We start from the raw sequence: 11,258 nt of genomic DNA, 5'->3' as shown, positions 1-11,258 counted from the left end.
TAAGCATAAAATAAAGATAGAGATACTTATGTAATTCATTGGTGAGAATTTCAGATAAGCGTATGGAGATGCTTTGTCCCTTCTGTCTCTCTGCTTTCCTATTGTCTACATACAATCCTTCTTACTCCTTTCCATGGCAAGCTGTATGTTGGGCATCACCGTTGTCAATGGCAACAGTCCCGTCCTCTCAGTGAAAATGTTCAACGCGTTCTGTCACAGCACGGCTATTCATCTGTCGGTTCTCGATCATGTCAGAATAGAATCCAGTGATTCTTTTGCATCTGTCACTAACGCCCCACATTCACGAGTTTGATGCTCGTCACAGTCATTCAATCCTTGAATCCTGCTCAGAATACCACAGACAAGGTTTAGACCTTCCGGATTCTCTTGAATGCCGCCATCAATTCTAGCTTATACCACGAAGATTCTGATTAAGGAACCCAAGAGATATCCACTTAATCTAAGGTAGAATAGAGGTGGTTGTCAGGCACACGTTCATAGGTGAGAATAATGATGAGTGTCACGGATCATCACATTCATCAAGTTGAGGAACAAGTGATATCTTACTCCACCGTTGAAAATACATAAGAACAAGGTCTAGGCATGGCCGAGAGGCCAGCCCCCATGATCTAAGATAGCATAAGACTACTCAAAGATAGCTACCAAGATGTCTAATACAATAGCAAAAGGTCCTATTTGCAGAGAACTAGTAGCTTAGGGTTTACAAAGATGAGTAAATGACATAAAAATCCACTTCCGTTCCCACTTGGTGTGTGCTTGGGCTGAGCATTGAAGCATTTTTGTGTAGAGACTCTTCTTGGAGTTAAACGCCAGCTTTTGTGCCAGTTTGGGCGTTTAACTCCCATTCTTGTGCCAGTTCCGGCGTTTTACGCCAGAATTCTTGAGCTGACTTGGAACGCCTATTTGGGCCATCAAATCTCGGTCAAAGTATGGACTATTATACATTGCTGGAAAGCCTAGGATGTCTACTTTCCAATGCAGTTGAGAGTGTGCTAATTAGGCTTCTGTAGCTCCAGAAAATCTACTTTGAGTGCAGGGAGGTCAGAATCCAACAGCATCTACTGTCCTTTTTAGCCTCTGAATCAGATTTTTGCTCAGGTCCCTCAATTTCAGCCAGAAAATACCTGAAATCACAGAAAAATACACAAATTCATAGTAAAGTCCAGAAAAGTTAATTTTAACTAAAAACTAATAAAAATATAATAAAAACTAACTAAAACATACTAAAAACATACTAAAAACAATGCCAAAAAGCGTATAAATTATCCGCTCATCAATAAGATTTTTAAAATTAAAAATTTGACTTGACTTATAAGAAATAGCTAAGTTTTAAAAATTTTTGACTAAGTCAACTCAAATTTTCGAAATTTATGAGAGAAAAAAGGAAAAGATATTTTTTTATTTTTGAATTTTTTTTAATGAGGAGAGAGAAAAACACAAATGTGATCCAAAGCATAAAAATTTTAGTTCAAAACACTTAATGCATGCAAGAATACTATGAATGTCAAGATGAACACCAAGAACACTTTGAATGTCAAGATGAACATCAAAACTTATTTTTGAAAGATTTTCATGAAAAGAAAACATGCAAGACACCAAACTTAGAAATTTTTAATGTTTAGATACTATGGATTAAAAAATGCATATGAGAAACAACAAAAGCACAAAACATGAAAATATCAAGATCAAACAAGAAGACTTACCAAGAACAACTTGAAGATCATGAAGAAAACATGCATGAATTTTCGAAAATTGCAAGAAAAAGGGAAACATGCAATTGACACCAAACTTAAAACTTGATTCAAGACTCAAACAAGAAACACAAAATATTTTTTATTTTTATGATTTTATGAATTTTTTTGTATTTTATTTTAATTTTTTTCTTTTTCGAAAACATATAGGAAAATTAAAATAAGAAATTCAAAATTTTTAATAAGAATTCCAGGAATCTTTCAATGTTAGCCTAAAGCTCCGATCCAGGAGTTGGACATGGCTTAATAGCCAGCCAACTTTAGGATATAAATTAGGCATGCAACAGTTGATACTTCATCCAACTCCATATACATGCCTTTTATGCTGACAAGTGGAAGCCTCAATCCAAAAGAATTTGGACATGGCTTTACAGCCAGCCAAGCTTCAACATGCTTCATGAAATACTAGAATTCATTCTTAAAAATTTAGAATAATTTTTTGAAAACAGAAGTAAAATTTTTTTTGAAAGATTTTTGAAATATTTTTGAAAATAAAACAAAAAGAAAATTACCTAATCTGAGCAACAAGATGAACCGTCAGTTGTCTAAACTCGAACAATCTCCGGTAACGGCGCCAAAAACTTGGTGCACGAGATTGTGATCATCAACAATGGTGCCAAAGACTTGGTAGTGGTCTCAAATGTGAATCACACTTTGTCACAACTTCGCACAACTAACCAGCAAGTGCACTGGGTCGTCCAAGTAATAAACCTTACGTGAGTAAGGGTCGATCCCGCGGAGATTGTTGGTATGAAGCAAGCTATGGTCATCTTGTAAATCTCAGTCAGGCGGATTCAAATGGTTATAAAGGTTTTCAAAAATTAGTAATAAATAAAGCATAAAATAAGATAGAGATACTTATGTAAATCATTGGCAGGAATTTCAGATAAGTGTATGGAGATGCTTTATCCCTGTTGACTCTCTACAACGTACTGCTTTCTCACTTTCAATCCTTCATACTCCTTTCAATGGCAAGCTGTATGTAGGGCATCACCGTTGTCAATGGCTACTTCCCATCCTCTTAGTGAAAAAGGTCCAAATGCTCTTGTCACAGCACGGCTAATCATCTGTCGGTTCTCGATCATGTCAGAATAGAATCCATTGATTCTTTTGCGTTTGCCATCATGCTCAAAAATCGTGAGTTTGAAGCTCGTCACAGTCATTCAATCCCTGAATCCTATTTGAAATACCACAGATAAGGTTTAGACTTTCTGGATTCTCAGGAATGGCCGCCAATAATTCTAGCTTATACCATGAAGATTCTGATCAAGGAATCCAAGAGATATGCGCTCGTTCTAGGGTAGAACGGAAGTGGTTGTCAATCACGTGTTCATAAGGATGGATGATGATGAGTGTCATGGATCATCACATCCATCAGGTTGAAGTGCAACGGATATCTTTGAACAAGAATAAGCTGAATTGAATAGATGATAGTAGTAATTGCATTAAAACTCGAGGTACAACATAGCTCCACACCCTTAATCTATGGTGTGTAGAAACTCCACCGTTGAAAATACATAAGTGATGGTCCAGGCATGGCCGAATGGCCAGCCTCCAAAACATGATCAATAGTCTCCTAAGATGAACAATGGAATAAAACTGAGACCAAAGATGTCTAATACAATAGTAAAATGTCCTATTTATACTAGACTAGCTACTAGGGTTTACAAAAATAAGTAATTGATGCAGAAATCCACTTCCAGGGCCCACTTGGTGTGTGCTTGGGTTGAGCTTGATCTTTACACGTGCAGAGGCTTCTTTTGGAGTTAAACGCCAAGTTGTAACGTGTTTTTGGTGTTTAACTCTGGGTTGTGACGTGTTTCTGGCGTTTGACTCCAGAATGCAGCATGGAACTGGCGTTGAGCGCCAGTTTGCGTCGTCTAATCTTGAATAAAGTATAAACTATTATATATTGCTGGAAAGCTCTAGATGTCGAATTTCCAACACCATTGAGATCACGCCATTTGGAGTTCTGTAGCTCCAGAAAATCCATTTCGAGTGTAGGAAGGTCAGAATCCAACAGCATCAGCAGTCCTTTGTCAGCCTTCTATCAGAGTTTTGCTCAGGTCCCGCAATTTCAGCCAGAAAATATCTGAAATCATAGAAAAACACACAAACTCATAGTAAATTCTAGAAATGTGAATTTAGCATAAAAACTAATGAAAACATCCCTAAAAGTAGCTAGATCCTACTAAAAACTACCTAAAAACAATGCCAAAAGGCATATTATACATTTAGACAAACTGCAAGTAATCAAAGCAAACAAGCACATAAGAGATGCATATGATGAATGCTTGTCCTATTGGCTCGCGATATCACTTGTCGTTCCATGAATGCCAACCCGACACATCCGTTCGGATGTCGCCTTTCTGCCACATCCGAGGATATAGCCCCTGGCACGCTTTTGTATCATTCTGGGGATATAATGCCTAGAACACTTGCATGCTCCAAGGATATAGTGCCTGGCACACTCTTGCGACAGAGAAGGAAAACAACAACAACATCTGTTTCATCATAAATCATTCCAGGGATAGAGTGCTCGGCACACTATCATTCCAAGGATATAGTGCTTGGCACACTATCATTCCATTGATATAGTATCTGGTACACCTTCAAGATCCAACAAGTCCATGATGTGTGGAAAATGATCCAACGCAAAACTCACCGGCAAGTATACCGGGTCGCATGAAGTAGTAATTACTCACAAGAGTGAGGTCGACCCCACAGGGATTGATGGATCAAGCAACTTTAGTTAGGTGGGTGATTTAGTCAAGCAAACAAGTGTTGATTTGAAAGAATTGTGATCAATAGAAGCTAAATTTCATGAAACTAAAAGGGAGAGGGAAGATTAACAGTAAATTAAAGAGTAGAAGAAGTAAAAGAGCTGAATCTTAAAGAACAAGTAATGTAAATGACTGAAACTTAGATTGCAAGAAATGTAAATGGCTAAAAATTAAAGTGCAAGAAATGTAAACTATTGAATCTAAATTGCTGTAAAACTTAAATTGCTAAAAGATTAAAGGGATTTGGGGAGCTGGGATTCCAAATTTAACAACAAAATGTAAATGGCAATCAAATAGAGAACTAAAATATGGAATGGGATGCAGCAGATCTTAAACAGAAAAGAAAAATTGCTTGAAGAAGCAATTCAGAAATAAAACTCAGCTTAGTTTAAAGATCTCAGGGGATCAAAGAAACTAGAAAACAAGTCTAGATCCCAATTCCTTCCTTGGTCAAAATAGAAAACAAATTGCAGAAGAGAAGTAAATCAAACAGCAAGTGGAATGTAAATGCAATTCTCAATTATACAGAAGAAGAACAAAATGAATTTCAGATCAAGTATTGAAACAGAATTCCTTTAATCTCAATCCAAAATTTCAAAGCAAAAAAGTAGAGGTTGTAGAAGATAGTGAAATGAAAACTAGAGAGCAAGACTCAGATCCAATCTCAAGTCTCAGAGCTCTCAATGAAACTAAAATTAATGAAAAATGAGCTAAGAGTAAACTAAAAAGTGAAAAGAAGGTCCTCTCTAAATCAAACTAACTCCTATTTATACACTTCCTATTTTTGATTTTTAGAATTTGAAGTGGGCTTGTCAAATTGGTGAAGAATTGGATCCAAAATGGTTTTTAATTAAATTTTGGTCCATGGGTCCTACTCCCAGTAGAGTGCTCGGTTAACTAAGGCAACCGAGCGCTCCATGCTTGTTTCCTTGGCCCAGGCTTCCTTTGTAGTGTGGCAAACCTTCCCTTGGGCAGCCCTCATAGCGCTCGGTTGAAAGAGAGAGCACAGCGCTCCATTGTGAAGGAATGAGGCTTCCCTTCGAGCCTTGGCCTTGCCAAATTGGTGCTCATTTCCTTGGCAAAACAAAAGGGTAGCGCTCAGTTAAGTAAAGGAGCACATCATCCCTTTGTTTTAGAGTGAGGCTCCAGTTTCGATCCTCACTGGCTTCAATTGTGGCCAATTTCCTTGGGCCAAGTAATAGCGCTCAGTGAATGGAATTTAACGTAGCGTCACTCTGATTCCCTTGGACCCCTCTTCGAACCTTGCTTAATTCATTTTGGGCCAATTTTCACTCAACAATATCGCTCAGTGAGTGCTTTGAACGTAGCACTACTTGCTTTCCTTATGTCTCCCCCTTCGAATCTTGTTGAAGCCATTTTGGCCATTTTCCTTGCCAAGCCTTGTAGCACTCCTTGTTTTCCTTATGTCTCTAGTTCGAAACTTGGTGGCTTCACTAGAAAATATTTATCCTTGCATTTTCTTTTGCCAAGCCCCGATAAAGTTAACTTAGTTAACTGAGCGCTATTGATTTTCCTGGTTTCCTTGGGCGCTCAGTTACTTGTTTCAACGTAGCTTTCTTGTCTTTGTGCACTTGGCTTTGATTTCTTAGTCTCTAGCGCTTAAATAGAGAGCACTGCACTCAATAAGAGAGCACTATACTCCTTGTCATGCTTGAATGCAACGCTTTTGTTTCCTTAGGCTACGCTTTTGTTTCCTTTGGCCACGTTTTTCTTTGTTTTTTCTTTTCTTCACCTACAAGTAATTAAAACAACTAATCAAAGTATCACCAAATTAAAAAGGTTTAATAATCAATCAAAATCAATTAATTATAGCTTAAACCTTATGATTTAATGTCAAATAAAGCATGATTGGTTGATTCAACAAAACCATGCAAATCCACTCCAAATCACTTACTTATAATGCAAGAAAGTGCATAAAACCTAATAGAACAAGTAAAAAATGCTTGAAATGCTAGCATAAGACGACTTGTCATCAGTCCATCAATCTCAAATCATCGCCACTCACCACCATTTTCTCCTCTCAATCCATTCTTAACTCGCAAGTCTCAATATTCCAGGGATATAGTGCCCGGCACATTGTTGTTCCAAGGATATAGTGCCTGGCACACTATCTTGCCATATCCATCAAGGTCATCATAAGCATCATCAGTTCTTAATTCCACAAGGTACCTTCCACTCACAAGTTCTCAAGCCATTGCCAATGAAACACTTCGCTAGTTCACTCACAACTTCAGAAACCTAAGTCTCCGTCTTCTAAACTCATACAGAAAATTACCAATTTAGCTCACTAACCCATCTCTATTAGTTTTAAGGTCTAATTACTAGTTAGCAATCTTAAACAGTAGACAAAGAAGTTTGGAAAGCTAGATAACCCTTGAAAAATGAAGAAAATTCATTTTTCAGCAAAAACAGGGTGTATGCATACGCATGCACCATGTATGCATACGCATACTTAAAATTTTGCAAGGCCTATGCGTACGCATGCACCATGTATGCGTACACATATATAGAATTTTTCCCATTTTGCATATGCATACGAGAGTTCATGTACGCATAGGTACGATGAATCCATATTTGATGATGATTTCTGGTTAGAATTGAATGGATTTCATCACATAAACTTGCACTTATTCCCTTGAATAACATGCTTTTGAACTTTCCTCCCAAAATGTGCTTGATCATAAAAATATGCTCTTTTGTGCTTAGTTTGATCTATTTTATTCCATTTCCTTCCATTCGATGCCTTGATGTGTTTGTGAGTGATTCCAGGTGTATAAGGTAGGAATGGGTTAGAGAAAATGGAAGAAGAGCATTCAAAGTGGAGGAAACATGAAAAATCAAAGGAGATGAGTTCAGAGACGTGTGCATGCGCATAGCCTCTTGTGCGTATGCACAGAAGCCCAAGCAGGGCGCATGGATCATTGCAAGCGCGTCGCGCGTTGATGAGCGGATAATTTATACGCTTTTTGGCAATGTTTTTATGTAATTTTTAGTATGATCTAGTTGCTTTTAGGGATGTTTTCATTAGTTTTTATGCTAAATTCACATTTCTGGACTTTACTATGAGTTTGTGTGTTTTTCTATGATTTCAGGTATTTTCTGGCTGAAATTGAGGGACCTGAGCAAAACTCTGATAAGAGGCTGACAAAGGACTGCTGATGTTGTTGGAATCTGACCTCCCTGCACTCGAAATAGATTTTCTGGAGCTACAGAACTCCAAATGGCGCGCTCTCAATGGTGTTGGAAAGTAGACATCCAGAGCTTTCCGGAAATATATAATAGTCCATACTTTATTCGAGATTTGAGGACGTAAACTGGCGCTCAACGCCAGTTCCATGCTACATACTGGAGTCAAACGCCAGAAACACGTCACGAACCAGAGTTAAACGCCCAAAACATGTTACAACTTGGTGTTCAACCCCAAGAGAAGCCTCAGCTCGTGAATAGATCATGCTCAGCCCAAACATACACCAAGTGGGCCCCGAAAGTGGATTTATACATCAATTACTTACTCCTGTAAACCCTAGTAGCTAGTTTAGTATAAATAGAACTTTTTACTAGTGTATTATAAATCTTGGGAAGTTTAGTTCTTAGATCTGGGGGCTGGCCATTCGGCCATGCCTGGACCTTTCACTTATGTATTTTCAACGGTGGAGTTTCTACACACCATAGATTAAGGGTGTGGAGCTCTGCTGTACCTCAAGTTTTAATGCAATTACTACTATTTTCTATCCAATTCGATTTATTCCTGTTCTAAGATATTTGTTGCACTTCAAACTCCTGAAGGCTGGGCGTTAGTGACAGACGCAAAAGAATCACTGGATTCTATTCCAACCTGATTGAGAACCGACAGATGATTAGCCGTGCTGTGACAGAGCATTTGGACCTTTTTCACTGAGAGGATGGATGTAGCCATTGACAACAGTGATGCCCTACATACAGCTTGCCATAGAAAGGAGTGATGAAAAACTAGAAGGAAGAAGTAGGAAAGCAGAAATTCAGAGGGAACACAGCACCTCCATACACCTATCCGAAATTCCCACCATTGGATTACATGAGTAACTTTATCTTTATTTTCTGTTTATTTAATATTATTTGACTTTTGAAATTCCATAATCAATTATTATCCGCCTGACTGAGATTTACACGATGACCATAGCTTGCTTCATACCAACAATCTTTGTGGGATCGACCCTTACTCACGTAAGGTATTACTTGGACGACCCAGTAGACTTGCTGGTTAGTTGTGCGGAGTTGTGACAAAGTGTAATTCATGTTTAAGAGCACCAAGTCTTTGGAGCCATTGTTGATGATCACAATTTCGTCCACCAAGTTTTTGGCGCCGTTGCCGGGGATTGTTCGAGTATGGACAACTAACGGTTTATTTTGTTGCTCAGATTAGATATAGAGGATTCCTCTTCCTTTTTCTTTTTCTCTTCTCTTTCATATGAGCAGGAATAAGGAAAAAGGCATCTTTGTTGAAGCTGATCCAGAACCTGAAAGGACTCTGAAGAGAAAACTAAGAGAAGCTAAATTACAACAATCCAGAGGCAACCTTTCTTAAATTTTCAAACAAGAGAAGGATATGGCAGCCGAACCCAACAACAATAATGCAAGGAGGATGCTTGGTGATTTTACTAAACCAACATCCAAGTTTGATGGAAGAAGCATCTCAATTCCTGCCATTGGAGCAAACAATTTTGAGTTGAAACCTTAATTAGTTGCTTTGATGCAACAGAACTGCAAGTTTCATGGACTTCCATCTGAAGATCCTTATCAGTTTTTAACTGAGTTCTTGTATATTTGTGAGACTGTCAAGACAAATGGAGTAGATCCTGAAGTCTACAGGCTCATGCTTTTCCCTTTTACTGTAAGAGACAGAGCTAGAACATTGTTGGACTCACAACCTAAAGATAGCCTGGACTCCTGGGATAAGCTGGTCACGGCCTTCTTGGATAAATTTTTCCTCCTCAAAAGTTGAGTAAGCTTAGAGTGGATGTTCAGACCTTCAAGCAAAAAGATGGTGAATCCCTCTATGAAGCTTGGGAAAGATACAAGCAGATGACCAAAAAGTGTCCTTCTGATATATTTTCAGAATGGACCATATTAGATATATTCTATTATGGTCTATCTGAGTTTTCCAAAATGTCATTGGACCATTCTGCAGGTGGATCCATTCACTTACAGAAAACGCCTGCAGAAGCTCAAGAACTTATTGACATGGTTGCAAATAACCAATTCATGTACACTTTTGAGAGGAATTCTGTGAATAATGGGACGCCTCAGAGGAAGGGAGTTCTTGAAATTGATGCTCTGAATACCATATTAGCTCAGTACAAAGTGTTGACTCAGCAAGTCAACATGATTTCTCAAAGTCAGAATGGATGGCAAAATGCATCCAACAGTACTAAAGAGGCAGCTTCTGAAGAAGCTTATGATCCTGAGAACCCTGCAATAGCAGAGGTAAATTACATGGGTGAACCTTATGGAAACACCTATAATTCATCATGGAGAAATCATCCAAATTTCTCATCTCAGTAACAGACAGAGAATTCTGAGCAGAGTGCCTCTAATTTAGCAAATTTAGTCTCTGATCTGTCTAAGGACACTTTAAGTTTTATGAGTGAAACAAGGTCCTCCATCAGAAATTTGGAGGCACAAGTGGGCCAGCTGAGTAAGAAAGTCACTGAAACTCCTCCCAGTATTCTCCCAAGAAATACAGAAGAAAATCCAAAAGGAGAGTGCAAGGCCATTGATGTAATCAATATGGCCGAATGCACAAGGGAGGAGAAGAATGAAAATCCTAGTGAGGAAGACCTCCTGGGATGTCTCTCAAACAAGAAGGAGTTCCCTATTGAGGACCTAAAGGAATCTGAGGCTCATATAGAGACCATAGAGATTCCACTAAATCTCCTTCTGCCATTCATGAGCTCTGAAGACTATTCTTCCTCAGAAGAGGATGAAGTTATGACTGGAGAGCAAGTTGCTCAATATCTAGGAGCCATCATGAAGTTGAATGCCATGTTGTTTGGTAATGAAACTTGGGAAGGTGAACCTCCCTTGCTCATTAGTGAACTAGATACATGTGTTCAGAAAACTTTACCTCAAAAGAGACAAGATCCTGGTAAATTCTTAATACCCTGTACCATAGGCACCATGACCTTTAACAAGGCTCTGTGTGACCTGGGGTCAGGCATAAATCTTATGCCACTCTCTGTAATGGAGAAACTAGGGATCATTGAGGTATAGCCTGCCTTATTCTCATTACAATTGGCAGACAAGTCAGTAAGACAAGCTTATAGATTAGTAGAGGACATGTTAGTAAAGGTTGAAGGCCTTTACATCCCTGCTGATTTCATAATCTTAGACACTAGGAAGGAAGAGGATGAATGCATCATCCTTGGAAGACCTTTTCTAGCCACAGCAGAAGCTGTGATAGATGTTAACAGAGGAGAATTAGTCCTTCAATTGAATGGGGACTACCTTGTGTTTAAGGCACACGGCTATCCTTCTGTAACAAGGGAGAGTAAGCATGCAGAGGTTCTCTCAGTACAGAGTCAAACAGAGCCCCCACAGTCAAACTCTAAGTTTGGTGTTGGGTGGCCACAACCAAACTCTAAGTTTGGTGTTGGGACTATACAACATTGACCTGATCACCTGTGTGGCTCCATGAGAGCCCACT

General features: G+C 38.7%; 1 non-coding gene across 1 annotated transcript; it reads right to left on the bottom strand.

The window, feature by feature from the left end:
- Positions 1-9,559: 9,559 nt before the first annotated feature.
- LOC127743010 (small nucleolar RNA R71) lies at positions 9,560-9,666 on the bottom strand. The gene has a single exon (XR_008004338.1). It is a non-coding gene; the product is annotated as a small nucleolar RNA R71 (small nucleolar RNA).
- Between the last annotated feature and the right edge of the window lie 1,592 nt (positions 9,667-11,258).

The sequence above is a fragment of the Arachis duranensis genome, chromosome 1 (assembly GCF_000817695.3).
Source record: "Arachis duranensis cultivar V14167 chromosome 1, aradu.V14167.gnm2.J7QH, whole genome shotgun sequence".
NCBI classification, from domain to species: Eukaryota; Viridiplantae; Streptophyta; class Magnoliopsida; order Fabales; family Fabaceae; genus Arachis; species Arachis duranensis.
The sequence above is the reverse complement of the archived record's forward strand: the minus strand, read 5'-3'. Positions and strand labels throughout refer to the sequence as shown.